Source organism: Meles meles, chromosome 8 (assembly GCF_922984935.1).
Source record: "Meles meles chromosome 8, mMelMel3.1 paternal haplotype, whole genome shotgun sequence".
Classification (NCBI taxonomy): domain Eukaryota; kingdom Metazoa; phylum Chordata; class Mammalia; order Carnivora; family Mustelidae; genus Meles; species Meles meles.
In genome coordinates this window covers 15,636,546-15,656,684 of record NC_060073.1, presented here as the reverse complement: position 1 = coordinate 15,656,684, position 20,139 = coordinate 15,636,546, and the positions used below count along the sequence as shown (strand labels likewise).

At 36.5% G+C, this 20,139-nt stretch overlaps 2 pseudogenes; both read left to right on the top strand.

Moving 5' to 3' along the window:
* The window catches only part of LOC123948505, a 372,440-nt pseudogene that overhangs the window by 319,782 nt on the left and 32,519 nt on the right, over positions 1-20,139 (top strand).
* On the top strand, positions 12,707-13,636 carry LOC123948495 (annotated as a pseudogene).

Genomic DNA, 20,139 nt, shown 5'->3' with positions numbered 1-20,139 from the left:
CCTGCGGTACCTGGGCCACGCTGACCCAGTGTGGGCTTCACCCAGGTTCAGCCTCTTTAGCAATGTCCCTCAGTCGAACAGACTTTTAAAAATCCTGGTTTTGTGCTCCATTGCTCCGCCACTTGCCGGGAGCCAGCCCCTCCCCCCGCAGTCTATCTTCCCGTCCTTTTAGAGTCACTTCTCCACCAGTCCTACCTTTCAGAAAGTGGTTGATTTTCTGTTTCTAGAATTGCTGTTCTTCTTCTCTTCAATCTCCTGTTGGATTTGTAGGTGTTTGCAACATTTAGATAAGCTATGGAGCTGATCTCCTGCTACCTGATGTAGTCTCAGCCTGCTACTTCTTCGCCATCTTGACTCCTCCCCCTCTTTGGAGACATATCTTGAAAGAAGTTGCTGTGGCTGATGTCGAAGAGGTTACTGCCTATGTTCTCCGCGAGGATTCTGATGGATTCCTGCCACATGTTGAGGTCTTTTATCCAATTCGAGTTTATCTTTGTGTATGGTGGAAGAGAATGGTCGAGTTTCATTCTTCTACACATAGTTGTCCAATGTTCCTGGCACCATTTGTTAAAGAGACTGTCTTTTATCCACTGGATATTTTTCCTACTTTGTTGAAGATTTTTACCACAGAGCTGAGGGTCTATATCTGGACTCTCTCCTCTGTTCCACTGGTCTACAAGTCTGTTTTTATGCCAGTACCATGCTGTCTTGGTGATCACAGCTTTGTAGTAAAACTTGAAATCAGGCAACGTGATTCCCCAGTTTTGTTTTTGTTTTTCAACATTTGCTTAGCAATTCGGGATCGCTTTTGATTCCATACAAATTTTAGAATTATGTGTTCCAGGTCTTTGAAAAATGCTGGTGGGATTTTGATCAGAATGGCATTGAAAATATAGATTGGTCACAGCAGTATAGACATTTTAACGATGTTTGTTTTTCTGATCCATGAGCATGGAATGGTCTTACATCTTCTTCAGTTTTTTTATGGGTGTTCTGTAGTTCCTTGAATACAGATTGTTTACATTTTTGCTTAGGTTTATTCCCAGTTATCTTATGGTTCTTGGTGCTATAGACAATGGACTCAAATCTCTAATTTGACTTTCCATATTTTCATTATTAGTGTATAAGAAAGCAACTGATTTCTCTATATGATTTATATTCTGCCTCATTACTGAATAGAAGAATGAGTTCTAGTAGGTTAGGGGTGGAGTCTTGCGTTTTCCATATAAAGGATCATGTCATCTGCGAAGAGAGAGAGAATTTGACTTCTTCCTTGCCAATTTGAATACCTTTTATTTCTCTTTGTTGTCTGATTGCTGTTGGACTTCTATTACCATGTTGAACAAGAGTGGTGAGAGTGGGCATCCTTGTCATGTTCCTATCTGAAAGGGAAGACTGTCAGCTTTTTCCCACTGAGGATGATATTTGCTGTTGGTTTTCATAGATAGATTTCGTAAGGTTGAGGAATATTCCCTCTATCCCTATACTTTGAAACGTTAAAATCAGGAACGGATGCTGGATTTTGTCAAATGGTTTTATGCATCAATTGAGAGGACAATCTTTTTTTTTTAATATTTATTTGACAGAGAGAAATCACAACTAGGCAGAGAGGTAGGCAGAGAGAGTGGAGGAAGCAGGCTCCCTGTGGAGCAGAGATCCCGATGCGGGGCTCAATCCCAGGACCCTGGGATCACGACCTGAGCCGAAGGCAGAGGCTTTAACCCACTGAGCCACCCAGGCGCCCTGAGAGGACAATCTTTTTAATGTACTGTTCAATCCTATTAGCTAGGATCTGGTTGAGAATCTTAGCATCCATATTCATCAGGGATATTGGTCTGAAATTCTTGGTTTTGGTGGGGTCTTTGCCTGGTTTGGGGATCACGGTAATGTGTGCTTCATAAAAAGAGTCTGGAAGTTTTTCTTCTGCTTCAATTTTTTGAAAAAGCTTCAGAAGAATTGGTGTTATTTCTTCTTTGAAAGTTTGGTAGAATTCCCCAGGAAATCCGTTAGGTCCTGGGCTCTTGTTTTTTGGGCGGATTTTGATCACTGCTTCAATCTCATTACTATATATCTGTCTATTCATGTTGTCAATTTCTTCGTGGTTCAGTTTTTGAATTTATACTTTTCCAGGAATGCATCCATTTCACCTAGGTTGCTTAACTTATTGGCATATAACTGTTCATAATAATTTCTGATGATTGTTTCTATTTCCTTGGTGTTAGTTGTGATCTCTCCCTTTTCATTCATAATTTTATTAGTTTGGGTCTTCTCACTTTTCTTTTGGGTTAGTTTGGCCAGTGCTTTATCGATCTTATTGATTCTTTCAAGAAACCAGCTTCTAGTTTCACTGATGCATTCTACTGTATCTCTTGTTTCTATCTCATGGATCTCTGCTCTAATTTTATTTTCCTTCTTATGTGGGGAATTGTCTTAATTTGTCATTGATTCTCCAGGTCTTTAAGCTATAAAGACAGCTGGTTTATTATGGATTTTTTTTTTTTTTTGAAGGAGGCTTAGATGGCTATGTATTTCCCCGTAGGACCACCTTTGCTGTATCCCATAGGTTTTGGACCGAAGTGTCTTCATTCTCTTTGGTTTCCATGAATTGTTTAAGTTTTCTTTGATTTCCTGGTACATCCAAAAATTCTTAAGCAAGATGGCCTTTAGCTTCCAGGTGTTTGAATTCCTTCCCAACTTTTTCTTGTGGTTGAGCTCCAGTTTCAAAGCTTTGTGTTCTGAGAATACGCAGGGGATAATCTCAATTTTTTGGTATCAGTTGAGTCCTAATTTATGACCCAGTATGTGGTCTATTCTGGAGAAGGTTTCATGTGCACTCGAGAAGAATGAGTATTCTCTTGTTTGAGGGTGGAATGTTCTGTATATATCTATAAGGTTCCTCTGGTCCAATGTGTCATTCAATGCTCTTGTTTATTGATTTTCTGCTTGGATGATCTATTACTGAGAGTGGTATGTTAAGTTCTCCTATGAATAATGTATTCATATCAATATGACTCTTTATCTTGATTAAAAGTTTTCTTATGTAATTGTCTGCTCCCATATTGTGGGCATAAATACTTAAAAGTGTTAGATCTTCGTGGTGGATAGACCCTTTAAGAATTCTGTAGTGTCTTTTTGTATCTCTGACTACAGTCTTTAGTTTAAAATCTAATTTATCATTTATGAGAATTGCTACCCCAGCCTGCTTTGGGGGCCCATTGGTATGAAAGATGTTTCTCCATCCCTTCACTTTCAGTCTGCATGTATCCTTAGGTTCCAAAAAGGTCTCTTGTCATAATATCGATGGGTCCTGTCATTTTATTCAATCTGCAGCCCAATCCCATTTCTTGGGCTCATTAAGGCCATTCACGTTAGGAGTGATTATTGAGGGATACGTTGTTATTGACATTTTGTTACCTGTGAAGTCTTTGTTTCTATAGATTGTCTCCATAAATTTCTGTTCATGATATTCTAGGGCTTTTTCCTCTTTTTTAGAACCGTCACTTAATATTTCTTGCAGTGCAGGCTTGGTGGTCACATACTATTTTTTTTTTTTTTTTTTTTTTGGTCACATACTATTTTAAACCTATCCTTCTTGGAGCTCTTTTTCTCTCCATGCATTTTGAATGTCAGTCTTGCTGGATAAAGTATTCTTGGCTGCACGTTCTTCTCATTTAGTGCCCTGAATACTTCTTCCCAGCCCTTTCTGGCTTGCCATGTTTCTGTGGACATGTCTGATATTATTCTGATGGGCTTTCCTCTCTATGTAAGGAATCTCCACTTTCTAGCTGCTTTCAAGAGCTCTTGTCTAAAATTATGATTCATCATTTTCACAATCAGGTGGCTTGAGGTCTTTCTAGATTCTATGATCTAGGAAATCTTTCTACCTCTAAGACATGAACACCAGGTCCATTTGCCATATTGGGAAAATTTTCATGGAGAATTTGTTCAACTATATCCTCTAGTCTTCTTTCTTTCTCCTCCCCATCAGGGATCCCAATAATTCTGACATTAGAACATTTTGTAGTATAATTAATTTCCCTAATTCTGTTTTCATGGCTTCTAAGCTGTTTGTTCCAGGCTTCTTCCTGATCCTTCTTCTCTATCAGTTTGTCCTCTAGATTACTAATTCCATCTTCTGCCTCAGTTTATCCTAGCTGTTAGAAAATTTAGATTAGATTGAAACTCATTGAGAGCATTGTACCATCATCCCTGGTGGCTTTTACTTCTTCCCTAATCAGTTCCATTTTGTCATTAAAGGCTTTCTCCAACCTAGCCATTGCCTGGGTTATTGTTAGCCTGAATTCCCTTTCCGACATACTCTTTATGTCCATATGTAATAGCTCTGATGGAGAGGATATCATCTCTTTATTTTCCTCTTTTGGGCATTCCTCCTCCTAATTATTTTTGTGAGAGATGGCTGACAGAATGTGTAGCTGAGTGTATCAACCATGGTGCAGGCAAGATGCACTCAGGAACGCTTTTGTCCACTGGCAACTTCTGGCCCTGTAGAGATCCAGAAGTCTATAATTCTAATCTCAGACTGACTTTATGGGTGAACAGAGTTCTTTGGTAGATAATCAGCTCACTTTAGCTAGTACCTCCTACTTCTCCACCATCTTGTCACCTCTCCTCACACAGCCCTCAGACAGTCCCAGGTAAATGAAGAGAAGACCCTAGGAGCAGCATTCAAATTGTGCAAATGACTTTTGGTACTAACCCCAAATGTCTTCATGCCAGTGTCTACAAATGAATTTTTTAAATCCAGTATCTATTTGTTATTTATGAGTACTAACTATGAAATTAAACTATGCATCTATTGGCCTTATATCTTGAAATTATGCTAAACTCACATTATAAATAGGAGAACTAAAAATCGTCTGTACTCACATTCAAATGATGTGTGTGCATGTATGTGTTGTGTGTGTCTGTGGGCATGTCTGCTAATGTAATAGTGTTATATACACTTGCCTCCAAGGTAGTATTAAAGCACTTGTAATTATTGTGGTTATATTAAAAAGAGATTAGTACATCAGGGTTGTTAAGTATAGCAAAAAGGACATGGACAAAAATCTGGAGGGAAGGCATTAACTATTATAATCTGAAATAATCTTGGTTCTGCTGTTAATTAGCATCTTGATCTTGGCAGGAACCTTAACCTCTCTATGTTTCTATTACATTATGTATAAACTAAGTATAAAATCAATAGCAGGAATTATCTTACAGGTTTGTGGTGGGGGTTAAATCAACAAATGTCTGCAAAAATACTCAGAGCCATTAATATTCAGTTTAGTAAATATAGTTATTGTTATTATTACCATCAACCTAAGTCTTTGACCCTGTCTCCTCATCATAAAATGGATGGAATAATACCAACCACACAGGATGTTATCTGTATTCAATGGGATCCTGTGAACAGAGCACTTGCTACTATTCTGTGAAGATAGCAATCAGTTAGTGGATTGTACACACACCCACACACACACACACACATATATATGATTCTATATTGTATATATAACACATGCATAAGTTATATACATATAGACATATATAGTCATATGCATTAAAATACTATTTTTATGGACCCTACAGAAAGTATGAGTTGTAAGAGAATATTTTGAACAACTCTATGCTAAATTTAAAAAGACTGACAATGCCAGTTTTTGGTGATGTTGTAGGGAAACAGAAACTCTCACACATTGCTGGTGGAAATATAACATAGCACTACCACTTTGAAAAAACTTGACAATTATTTGATATTTGAAAACACTTGACAATTATTTGATATGTTAAAATACACGTAACATGGGGTGATTGTGTGGCTCAGTTGGTTAAGCCTCTGCCTTCGGCTCAGGTCTCACTCCTGGGATCTAGCCCCACATTGGCCTCCCAGGTCTGTGGAAGTCTGCTTCTCCCTCTCCCAATTCATCTGCTTGTATTCCCTCTCTTGCTCTGTCTCTTTCTGTCAAATATATATATAAAATCTTTTAGAAAAGTTAAAATAAAATACACAATGTATACATCAGCAATTCCACTCTTAGGTATCAATTGAAGGGAAATGATAATTTATGTCCAAAAGAAGGCTTGTACATGAGTGTTCACATTTCATCATTCACTAGGGCCATTGACTAGACAAAATTCCAATGCCCATCAGCTAGAATAAGTATACAAAATATGGTAAAGTCATACAGTGGCGCAGTATTCTTACTAAAGAAGAACAAACTGCCAATAATACAATGTGATAAACCTCTAAAACAGTATGGTAAGAGAAAAAGATAATATTTTCTTTTGGATGTTATGAAGTATGTGGCTTCACAAATGAATCAAAAGATAGACTGAGGTGTCCTTGAGATTCCCTAATCTCTGACCAAAGCTCTGTGGATTCATTATGTCCCAGCAGTAGCGGTCAATGCACATAAGACTTGGATCATCAGTTCCATCTTGTACCCAGAAGTGACAATTTTCACAGTAAATGTAGCTGTTACCACTCACCTCAGCTGAGTTTATACCCCATTTTTAAACTTAGTCCTTCTAGTTCTTCTTCCCTTAGTAGCTTTCCATTCTCTTCAGAGATGATTCTCTCTTTTCCATCTTTGCTACCTTATCTTCTGGGAACACGTGTCTGTTATGTCACTCCTTCCCACCCACAAAACTGGCATTCACATGTTTCTGTGAACTGTGAAGAGTCTACTTGTAAAATGTGGGTCCTCAGGCCTAAAGAACCAAGGAAACAATATTCCAACAGAAAATTCTGACTCCATTGCTCACACCTCAGAAACTGTGTGCAATGTCCCAGTGCCCTTGGAATACTGGAACTTTATGTAAGAAATTTCTTGTCTGTAGAATTCATCATAAGTTGACCAGAGCACACATTTTTGATTTTAGAATTCACAGTGATGGATAGGACTCAATATCGTTATGTCAGGTCAAACATGGCATAGATTCTGAACCTGTCATATTTTAATTGTGAGGTTTGGACCACTTGGCTTCAAGTCCATGAGCCTTCTTGAATTAATTAATCTGCACATTTCAGATAAGAAAATGACTCAGAGGTGTGTTTTTTGTTTGTTTGTTTGTTCGTTTACCATTCACCCATTAGAAAGGCCAAAATATGGGACACTATCACCAACAGATGCTGGTGAGGATGTGGAATAACTGGAATTATCATTTATTGCTGATAGAAAAGCAAAATGGTGCAGTCATTTGAGAAGACATTTTGTCAGCTTTGACAGAACTAAAACAATTTAGCAATCCCATTCCTTGATTTTTACACAAAGGAGTTGAAAATTTATGTCCACAAAACAACCTGCATACGCAGTTTAACAGCAGCTTTATTCACAATTGTCCATACAACTGGAAGCAGCCAAGACATCCTTCAGTAAGTGAGGATAGACAAACTGCATCATCACACAGTGGAGTATTATTCATTGCCAAGAGAAATGAGCTACAGGCCATGAAAAGGTGTGAAGACACTTCCAATATGTTCCCCATGGTAGTTGGCATTCAACTCCATCACAGATATGAGACTCTTCTTGACCTTGTCTGTCACTAACTTTCTAGTTTCATGTCTTGCTAACTAGACTTTTAGGAGCTCAGTGTCCAGCTTATAACCTGACACACAGTAGAAGCTCAATAATAATTATTGAATGAATAGATCAGCCAGTAACCACAACGTACTGAAATGATTAGATTTTTCTTTTTCAGTCCCTGGCTTTTGTTATGCATCCTCTCCTAGGAATCCTCTCAGAAAAACACATGCTTATTCACTCTGATGATTCCCCTTCAATTTTCATTCCCCTTTTTCACACGTTTTCATGTAGGAAATTTTCCTGACTCCCTGGTCTTTGTTGTGTGTCCCTCAAAGAGGCTTTCATTGCCCCCTGTGCTGCCACCACCTGCCCATTTATAACGTGGTCTTATCATTTTCTGTTCCCCTCTGAGTGTCTCAGTAGATCTGAAACTCCCTGAAGGCAAGACCCTAGTTCCTCTGTACTCACCTCTGAAGACCAGCAACCATCAATGTGTCTGAAACATTTGTTGGGCTCAAGAAATTTCTATTGGTGAATGAATGAGAGAAATATTAAATGAATGGAATATATTTACCCTGAAGTTGTTTTGTGTGTAGATAGCAGCACATATTTTTTAAAACAATAATTCATAATGAAATGTTACCAAGAAGTAAATAATTAACAGATTAAAATGACATGAACAACTCAAATTCAGACTTTACCATAAATTATACTGGATGTGTTGTATATCCATATGAGGAAAAAAGAATCTAAACCACAACCTCACCTCACACCATACACAAAAATAAATTCGAAATGAGTCTGAGGTCTACATGTTAAAGGTAAATCTATCGAAACTGCTAAATAAATATTTTTGATCTCAGGAGTAGACCAATATTTATTAGATACAAAATAATCATGAACCATAAGAAAAAAAATTAAAATTGGAGTTTGTCATAGTTTTAAAACTCAGTGCTTATCAGGTAACACCACTTTGAAAAATGACGAGGCAATCCATGAATTAGGTGAAAATTTTAAAGATATACTAACACACATATGACAAACACTTGTATTATATGTGAAGAACATTTAGAACTTAGTAATAGGGAAACCAGAACCCCTTAGGTTTAAATAATTATGCAATCTACTTGAACAAAAATGTATAAAAAAAAGGTATACAAATGGCTAATTATAAGATGAAAAAAATCTCAAAGTTATTAGTCATCAGAGAAAACACATTAAATCCACAACAATACATCACCACAGGTCTCCCAGAGTTACTCAAAGGAAACAGTACTAAGTTACATAGAGGTAGAATGATTGGGACTCATCTTGTGTTTTGATCTGCCTCCACAATATTAATGGAGCCTAGTATTCTATGCTGAACAAACCATGAATCCCAAAGATAACTAGCTTGGAGCTTTTTAGAGTTTGTTTTTACTCCCTGTCTCCTCGTGATTGTGAAAACAAACAAACAAAAACAGCTTTTCGAGTCAAGAACCTTAAAATGCCGGTCATTGATTTCATACCCTCACTGCTCTAGCTCTCAAGTAATCTGAAGCAGGTTCCAGAGAAGTTATATTATTGATAAGGAGGCAAAATTTCTCTCTGTGACATGAATCAATAGGCTAACCACATCACAGGTCACCACACTGGAATTATGCCATTTTTCTACTTGCCTAACATTTTGCTTTCTTAGAAGCTCGGGTTCATTTAGAGAAAGGATATTCCTATGTGTTTGGATTTCAAGTACAGGACATGAAACTCCCTATTCAAGACTAAATGTTTGTCAAACATGTCTCTTCAGCATGCTTTCTAAGACAAATCCTTGCTATGAGAGGAGATAATTAATTCCTGGGAGAAAAAGTAGCAACACCATGACTAGGTCTTTGAACCTATAGAAAACTCTTTAAATATGCATGCAGTGCAAAATGAATATGATTTCTGTTGATTCCATTTGCAGAACAAGATTCATATGGTCAGAATGAGCCATTTAAATGTGCTTACTCCATATATCTTGTTTCTTGCCTATGGGAGCAGGGCGATCTGTAGATGATGTCTCTGTATTTTTTCCAAAATAATCCATTCGAAATTCAAATTCTAAGTATTCTGTAAAAGCTTTTTGAGGCTTTAGGCTAGAAGGGAAGCTTTTAATTGATAAAAACCCTTTCTTAAAAACTTGATTTGGTATCAAATTATTTGACTAGTCTCTTACTGGGTATGCCTTATCTTTCATATTGAAAGTTACCTATCTGAGAGGAGGTCAGTTTGAAGATGGGATTATTTCTGAACACCTCCAAACATCATTAAGATCTTCTAAGTCTGTAAGGTAAGTCTTCAATATTGCTGATATATCTTAAATACTATTGCCTCCCATATATAGTAATCATTGTTTTAGTTCCTTCAAATATAGTATTCAAGTATTCCATCTTGCCCCATTTCTTGAAAAGATAGTTGGTAAATATCATTCATCCAAACTGACAGAAAAAATTTTGAAACTCAAAGAGTTGAAGCCAATTGTAGGACCCTGCTCTTTGTCACCAAACAGCATGCTTTTGCAATGAGACAGTTAATTTAATAATCTAGACTAATCATGAGAATGAAAACACAATGGAAATCACTTCTCACATAGAAGAGGCACATGTATGAATAATAAATGACATCAATAATCAATAAATATCCAGGCATGAATGGAAAATTCTTTCTAGAAACAAAGGCTACGTATAATTGAGTCTGTGTGCCTTCTTTAAAAATAAAATTGGAAGGGCGCCTGGGTGGTTCAGTGGGTTAAAGCCTCTGCCTTTGGCTCAGGTCATGATCCCAGGGTTCTGGTCTCTCTGTTGAGTGGGGAGCCTGTTTCCTCCTCTCTTTCCTTCTCTGCCTGTCTCTCTGCCTACTTGTGATCTCTGTCTGTCAAATTTAAAAAAAAAAAATTTTTTAATAAATAATAATTAAAAAAATAAAATTAAAATTGGAGAGGATTCTTCCTGAACTTCTTGCACAGTTAAATGATTAGATAATTATCACTCTAAATGTCAATAATTCCTAAATGCTAGTTAATTACACAGTTACAAAATAGATGAGAGTCCTCTGTGCATATAACATGGTGGTGATATGTTCAAGTAGGTTTCCTTAAACAATTCTCATGAAAATCTTTCATATGGATATGATTAATCTTGCTTTATAGATGAGGAAACAAGTATGTAATGTGCTACAAAGGTACTCCAGATAAAAAAGATGCAAGTGGAAAAATCGGAATTCTAACTTTATCTTTTTGATAAAAAAGATTTTCAAACCAAAGCACTTAACCATGATGGAAATCCTTTTCAACATTGAACAGATGGTTTGAAAGCTTGATTGAAAACTAAACAAACAACCAAACAAACAAAAAACAAAAAATGCAAAACAAAACAAAAAAACCCAAAAACTGAAAACCAAAAAGAAAACAAAACAAAAATCTAAAACAATGCAACACAAAACAAAACAAAACAAAAACAGATGGTTTGCTTTGAGGATGGATTAGAGTAGGGAGAACTAAGTATAAAGGAGAAGTCAAGATAAAAAGAGCTTTCAATGAACAGAGTACCACATTTTTTATTATTTATTTATTTATTTATTTAAATTTATTTATTGGACAGAGAGAGAGGTCAAAAGTAGGCAGAGAGGCAGGCAGAGAGGCAGGCAGAGAGAGAGGGGGAAGCAGGCTCCTCGCCAAGCAGAGAGCCCGATGCGGGGCTCGATCCCTGGACCCTGAGATCATGACTTGAGCTGAAGGCAGATGCTTAAACCACTGAGCCACCCAGGCGCCCCCCACACTTTTTATTTTTATTTGATTTTGTAAGTTTTGATTTCTTTTTACTTGATTATTGGGAGTTCAAGCATTTCTCTGTGTGTGTGTGTGTGTGTGTGTGTGTGTCCTAATGAAATTGTGCTATAGACACGTGCCTTCAATGTAGTAATAAAGCAATTATAATTATTGTGAACATATAAATAACTAGTTCAATGTTGTTAATTATAATAATATAGCACATGGGTAATAATTTGAAGGAAAACCATGAAGAAGTATAATCTGAACTAATCTTACTTCTTGATCTTTATTAGCATCTTGATCTTGGCAGGATCTTTAACTCTTCTATATTTCTATTACTTAACATATAAAATAATTGTCAAAGCAAGAGCTGGAATTATCCTACAGGTTTGTGGTGGGAATTAAATCGGCAAAAATCTGCAAAAAATCTGAAGGCCACTAAATACTCAATTTTAGTAAATATTGTTATTGTTATTGTTATTGTTATTGTTATTATTACCATCAAGCTAATTCTCTGACACTGATTCCTCATCTCAAAATGGATGGAATAACACCAAACAAATGGAATGTTATCAGTATTTATTGAGATCCTATATATACAACACTTGCTATTATACAATGAACATACTAATCAATTATTAAACTCTCTCTCTATATATGTATATATATATTAAACTCTCTATATATGTATATATAATTAGCAAAAATAATACTATTGTATATAAAAATGAACATTATTAATTATTTTTATAGTAGCTTTTGTATACTTAACATACTCACAACCAACACCCTGTTATTACTATGTCAGCTATAATAAATAATCTCTTAACTGGGGTTTCTGTCTCTGGCTTCCAACCTCTTATTAACCTCACTCAACTTTATCCAAGACACATGAAGATCTTTATTAAAATTTTATCCCTTATTATCTCTTCCTCTAATTCCTCTTCACTTTCGCATGTATATTCTCATTGTCTTCTAATGGTTTCCCATTTCCTACAGATAAAGGGAAAATTCCTAACATTACATTCAAAGCTTTTACATCATAAACTTCCTCCATTTTCTTTCTTAGCTGCCAGTGTGTATTCAATTGACTACTTCCTGTTACATAACTAATCACCTCAGATGACAAAGTGTGCACAAATGATCTCCTGCCTGTGTGTTTAAAAAGTTCCCCATGGGCATACTCAACAGAAACTTCAACTAGTAAATAATTTATGTAATCTTAAAGAACTCATAATTTATTTTCTATCTCAGAAAACCACATGAGTATCCACAATTCAATAAAATCTAAGTATGTAGTGCTTACTAGATGGAAAGCATAATACATTCCAGGTTACATTAATAAAAAGGAATTTTTTTCAGGTAATGCAATTATTCATAATATGAAATAATGGAGAATAGAAACAACGTGACAGAGTTTGTTCTACTGGGGCTCACAGAGAATCCGAAGATGCAGAAAATCATATTTGTCATCTTTTTGATGATTTATATCATCTCTGAGGTAGGAAATATACTCACCGTGGTCACTATCACTACCAGCCCATTATTGGGGTCTCCCATGTACTATTTCCTGGCCTATCTCTCTTTCATTGATGCCTGCTATTCTTCTGTTAATACCCCTAAACTGATCATAGATTCACTCCATGAAAAGAAGACCACCACATTCAATGCATGTATAATCCAAATCTTTGGAGAACATTTCTTTGCAGGTGCTGATATCATCCTACTTACTGTGATGGCCTATGACCGCTATGTGGCCATCTGCAAGCCATTGCACTACACGACCATCATGAATTGGTAGGTGTGTGGCCTGTTAATGGGAGTGGCGTGGGTGGGAGGTTTTCTTCATGGAGCCATACAGATCCTCTTTATCATCCCTTTACCCTTCTGTGGCCCTAATGTCATAGATCACTTTATGTGTGATCTGAACCTTTTGCTCAATCTTGCCTGCACTGATACACACACGCTAGGCCTCTTCGTTGCTGCCAACAGTGGTTTCATTTGTGTCTTCCTCTTCCTCCTCTTGATCATCTCCTATGTGGTCATTCTGTACTCCCTAAGGAACCACAGCTTGGAGGCAAGGCGCAAAGCCCTCTCCACCTGTGTCTCCCACATCACCGTAGTTATCCTATTCTTTGTGCCTTGCATTTTTGTGTACATGAGACCAGCAGTTACTTTATCTATTGATAAAACAGTCTCAGTGTTCTACACTATGATAACACCAATGTTAAACCCCTTAATCTATACCTTAAGAAATGATCAGATGAAAAATGCCATTAGGAAATTGTGTAGTAGAAGAGTTATTTCAAGTGAGAAATAAATATGCTTGCAGCTCAGCACTGATTCAATGAAAACAAAGGTCAAAAGGACATTTTGGAAGTTCTCAGAAAGGATACCTACCAAATAAAGAGAAAATAAACTACTATGAATGCTACCTTCTGAACTGAGTTGAGCAGAAATGTGTGCAAGAAACAAAAAAACTAACCATAGCTTTTTACATATATACATATATATACATACATATGTACAGCATGTAAGCTAAGAAGAGTCTCATATCGTGATACAGCTACATGCCAAGTACCATGGGGAACGCATTGGAAATGTCTTCATAACTTTTCATGGCCTGGAGTTCATTTCTCTTGGCAGTGAATAATACTCCACTGTCTGATGTTGCAGTTTATCTATCCTCACCTACTGAAGGACGTCTTGGCTGCTTCCAAGTGTATAGACAATTGTGAATAAAGATGCTGTTAAACATGTGTATGCAGGTGTTTTGTTGACATAAGTTTTTAACTCCTTTGGGTAAATGACAAGGAGTGGGATTGCTAAATTCTTTAAGTTCTTTAAAAAACTGACAAAATGTCATCCCAGTTGGTGGCACCATTTTGCTTTCCCATCAACAATAAATGATAGTTCTTGTTCCACATCCTCACCAGTATCTGTTGTGGATGATGACCCATATTTTTGCCATCCTTATGGATGTATTGTTAAAAAACCTCCTTTGAAAAATTAAAAAACAAAACAAAACAAAAAACGTCCTCTGAGTCATTTGCTTATCCAAAATGTGCAGATTAAGTAATTCAAGAAGGCCCGTGGACTAGAAGCCAATTAGTATAAACCTCAAAATTAAAATATGACATGTTCAGAATCGATGGCATGCATGTTTGACCTGACATAAAGATATGGAGCCCCATCTATCACTATGAATTCTAAGATCAAAAGAGTGTGCTCTGGTCTACTTATAAAGAATTCTACATACAACAAATGCTTAATTGAAGTTACATGATTCCAAGGACACTGGGTCATTACCCAGAGTTACTGGGGTATGAGCAATGGAATCAGAATTGTCTGTTAGAATACTGTTTCCTTTGTTCTTCAAGTCCAGGACTCACATTTCACAAGTAAACACGTTACCGTTCAGAGAAAAATGTAAATGCCAGTTTTCTGAGTTGGAAGGAGTGACATAACAGACATGTGTTCCCACATGATAAGGTAGCAAAGATGGGAAAGAGAGAATCATCTCTGAAGAGACTGGACAGCTATTAAGGGAAGAAGGAGTACAGGGGATGAGATTAAAAATGTTGGGTAAGGGGACCTGGGTGACTCAGTCATTAAGGGTTTGCCTTTGGCTCAAGTCATGGTCCCAGGGTCCTGGGATCAAGCCCTGCATTGGGCTCCCTGCTTGGCGGAAAGCCTGCTTCTTCCTCTCCCGCCTTCCTTGCTTGTGTTCCCTCTCTTGCTGTCTCTCTCTTTCTGACAAATAAATACATAAAATCTTTTAAAAAATAAATAAAATAAAAAGGGAAGATAAACAGCTGAGGTGAGTGGAAACCAATACATTTACCATGAAAACTTTCATTTCTGGGTACAGAAAGGAACTAAGGATCCAAGTTTTATTCACATTGACAGCTACTGTTGGGACTTAATGAATCTGCAGAGCTTTGGTCAGAGATCTAGGGAATTTCAAGCACACCTCAATTTTTCCTTCATCCATTTATGATACCACATGACATAACCAGGAGAGAAATAGACTTTAAAAAAATATACTTTTAAAAGATGATACTATCTTCTTCCTTTACTGTACTGTTTTAGAGGTTTATCACATTGTATTATTAGCAGTTTGTTCCTCTTTAGAAAGAATAGTATCCCACTGTATGTGTCTACCACACTTTGTGTACTTATTCACTAGCTGATGGACATTTGAATTGTGTCTATGTAAGGACCATAGTGAATTATGCTCTGTGAACACTCATGTAGAAGACTTAGGGTGGACATAAATGATCATTTCTCTTGGGTTGATACCTAAGATTGAAATTGCTGAGTTATAAGATAAGTGTATGCTAGCATTTTCAGAAACTGACAAAGAAGTTTTCAAAGTGCTGGTACTATATGACATTTCCACAAGCAATGTATGAGTGTTCCCATTTCTCCACAACCTCAACAACACCAGGCATTTCAGTCATTTTTTAAAAATATATTTAGCATTTATTTAGTATTTATTTATTTATAGGGAAAATTGCTAGCATTGTTACAGTCAGGGTTTTTTTTTTTTTTCAAGTTTTTATTTAAATTCCAATTAGTTAACATACAGTGTAATATTAGTTTCAGGTGTAGAATTTAATAATCCAACACTGCTTCTATTCAACACCTCCTGCTCTGGCTAAACTCAAGTGTAGTAATAATTAGGTGGTAACAAGTGTTCTATTGATGTAATAATGTATTTTGTGTTTGAACACAAGCTAAGGATTTACCTCTAAGCATTGGCATATTTTTTTGATAAATAGTGTTTGTATTAACTTTATTTTTAATTATTCTCTAATTTCTACTTTGATTTCCTTTCACTTTTTATTTAAAATGTTTCTAAATTAGCATATATTTGCAATTGAAAGTTACCCTCTTATTATGGTTTCATACCTTATCTGCATTGTCATTAGATACATTGCTCTGAATGACTCAGATATTTTGACACTTGTTGAGAATATACATATGACATTAAATAGGATGAATTATTTTAAAGACTTTATTTATTTATTTGACAGACAGAAATCACAAGTAGGCAGAGAGGCAGGCAAAGAGAGAGAGGGAAGTAAGCTTCCTTCTGAACAGAGTGCCCAAGGAGGGGCCGATCCTAGGACCCTGGGATCACAACAGCCAGCCAAAAGTACTCTCAGTGGCTTTCTTTGGTGCTCTTATCCTATCACATTACTAATATTCTGAAAGCAAACCTGATACTATTATTACTACAATTTCCATTCTATCCTTCAGAACTCTGGAAGAGCACATGGCAGTCACACAATATCTTTGTCGACCTACAGGGTAAATGGGCCAATTTTTTTTTTCCCCATATAGGCAACTGTGGATCATTTATACCCAAGAGCACCAAGCACATCTATGTGATGATGGCTTTGCAACACTTGGTCCAAGACCTGTCTAGAATTGCCTTTGGGGATATAATTACATAAAGATTTCAAAAACTTATTAATTCCTACATGGCCTCATGTTTGTATTCTGTTCCTCTGAACCAAATTGTCTTCAGGCATAAGCATAAAATAAAGGGATGATTTCTAGGACCTATATACTAGTGTTAGTTTTGCAGGAATATATATAACTCATTTTGCTTATTTTATTCCTGAGCTGTCATTAAGCAGCTAAATCAGATTTTGAAATTCCCAGCCCGCTTCCCTGAAGGATGAAGATCTACTTCTTGCTTCAAAGAGTCTTAGTGAATACTGGAAGTACACTTCTCTTATAAATTGTAGAAGGTTTAAGATTTGTTGAAATTTTCAAAATATTTGCAGAGAATTCATGTGGGTGTGTTTGAATTCCAGGTTTGTAACTCTCTGCAGTGGATTCCAAGTTTTGGTACTAGGGATAAACTGGCCGAGTGAGTGTCTGAGAATGAAATGCTTCCTGATGCAGCCCCAAATGTGACCAGACAGCCACTCGGATCTTATGGTTAGTCAATTACCTTAGTCACCTTTGTTTGTGAAGGTTCCCACCATATATATAAAGAATAATTGCATTCTCCTTATTTCACTTCTATATAATTTCATTTGAAAGAGTTCAGAATGACGATTCTGAAAGCGTATGACGTCTTTTGAAGCATATGACAATTTGATTACTATAAAAATGTTTGGGCACAGTTGAGTTTAAATGGCACAGTAGCTATAAGCAAAATTCTGCCTTTTGTGGAGCAAATGATCTAGAGTTAGATAAACCATCTTCAAGTAGGCAGTGAATTTCAAGAACCATATGATACTCTCAATAGATGCTGAAAAAGCATTTGACAAAGTACAGCATCCCTTCCTGATCAAAACTCTTCAAAGTGTAGGGATAGAGGGCACATACCTCAATATTATCAAAGCCATCTATGAAAAACCCACTGCAAATATCATTCTCAATGGAGAAAAACTGAAAGCTTTTCCATTAAGGTCAGGAACACGGCAGGGATGTCCATTATCACCACTGCTATTCAACATAGTATTAGAAGTCCTAGCCTCAGCAATCAGACAACAAAAAGAAATTAAAGGCATCCAAATTGGTAAAGAAGAAGTCAAACTATCACTCTTCGCAGATGATATGATACTATATGTGGAAAACCCAAAAGACTCCACTCCAAAACTGCTAGAACTTGTACAGGAATTCAGTAAAGTGTCAGGATATAAAATCAATGCACAGAAATCAGTTGCATTTCTGTACACCAACAACAAGACTGAAGAAAGAGAAATTAAGGAGTCAATCCCATTCACAATTGTACCCAAAACTATAAGATACCTAGGAATAAACCTAACCAAAGAGACTAAGAATCTATACACAGAAAATTATAAAGTACTCATGAAAGAAATTGAGGAAGACACAAAAAAATGGAAAAATGTTCCATGCTCCTGGATTGGAAGAATAAATATTGTGAAAATGTCTATGCTACCTAAAGCAATCTACACATTTAATGCAATCCCTATCAAAATACCATCCATTTTTTTCAAAGAAATGGAACAAATAATCCTCAAATTTATATGGAACCAGAAAAGACCTCGAATAGCCAAAGGAATATTGAAGAACAAAGCCAAAGTTGGTGGCATCACAATTCCGGACTTCAAGCTCTATTACAAAGCTGTCATCATCAAGACAGCATGGTCATTGTTTCTCCAACTCTTGAATAAAGGCTGTCTTCCATATTCTGATTAAGAAACAGACAAGTTTATGCTTGAATGTGTACTATAACAGAATTTTTTATATTTCAAAACTTTTGCCTTCCTAAAATAGAGTAGTTTCATCTGAGTCAATGTTGGTAAGTTTATAGCACCCTACATTCTGTTACACTAAGGGAAAGTTTGAATGTGTAGTACATACTCTTCTATAAATATGACAGGTTCTATTCATTCATAAACAGCAAAATCCAAAGGTACACATAATTGTTATTCGATAATATCAAAAGTAAGCATTTGCATACCTTTTTGTAGAGTAAAAATTGGAATAGTGATTAGCATTAAGAAACGGGTTAGGATAGGGGCACCTGGGTGGCTCAGTGGGTTAAAGCCTCTGCCTTCGGCTCGGGTCGTGATCCCAGCATCCTGGGATCAAGCCCCGCATCAGGCTCTCTGTTCAGCAGGGACCCTGCTTCCCTTCTTCTCTCTCTGCCTGCCTCTCTGCCTACTTGTGATCTCTGTCTGTCAAATAAATGAATAAAATATTTAAAAAAAAAGAAAAAAAAAGAAACAGGTTAGGATAACCAGCGATTATGATATTAGAATTTCAGTAACAGGTTGTTTCAATTGGAGTTTATCATGATCATACTTGGTACCCATATTATGAATGCTCTTTTTTATTTTCTTTATTTTTCCCTTGATTCTTTGTGTGTGTGCATGACAATCTGTGGTCCTAAAGTAGTCACCCAGAGAGGAAAGACTGTAAAAGAAAAATGATAGTTTTGAACCACACATGTCACTGGCTATTTCACATTAGCTCATGTATTCCTCACTAAAATTCTGAAACAAAAACATTTTGTATTTTGAATAGACATCTGGGGGCCTAAATACGTCTGTCACTTGAGAGTCAGACTAACGTAGAAAGTGGGCTACCTTTGTAAACCCACTAGAATCAGATATCCCCACCTTAGTGGGTAATATACCTCTTGGAAGTGGTTTCTTCTTTCCCACACTCATTTCGCACTGATTAAATGATGTCTTAAGATATATATTAGAGGGGCGCCTGGCTGGCTCAGTGGGTTAAAGCCTCTGCTTTCCTCTTTGGTCGTGATCCCAGGATCCTGGGATCAAGTCCCACATGGGCTCTCTGCTCGGCAGGGAGCCTGCTTCCCCCTCTCTCTGCGCCTGCCTCTCTGCCTATTTGTGATGTCTGTCTGTCAAATAAATAAATAAAATCTTTTAAAAAAAGAAAAGATATACATTAGATAGAAAGTTGTGAATTCCTTAATTTTTAATTTATTCCTTATTGCGACAAATATCATTGAGTTCTAACTCATCAGAAAGAGTGTCTTCAAGTTACTTTCAGTATCATCCCCTTTTATTGGCATTTGATCTTTAGATTGTATCGCAATATGAAATTTTCTGACAAAGCCATGACAAGGGCATAATTCAAAAATATATGGGCAATTTGACAATTTTATCTTTCCTTTATTAATTGCTATCACAAACATCAATGACAGCATGTGTTTTTGAAATTGTATTTAACTCATGAACTACAAACACAGTAAATGAATGGGTTTCTTGAATATTTTTCAAGATTTCAGTCATTAATTGATATTCCCTCTTTTGCTGTACTGCTTTCTCCTGCTCTTTGCTTTTTAATGTTAGAGCAATTCCA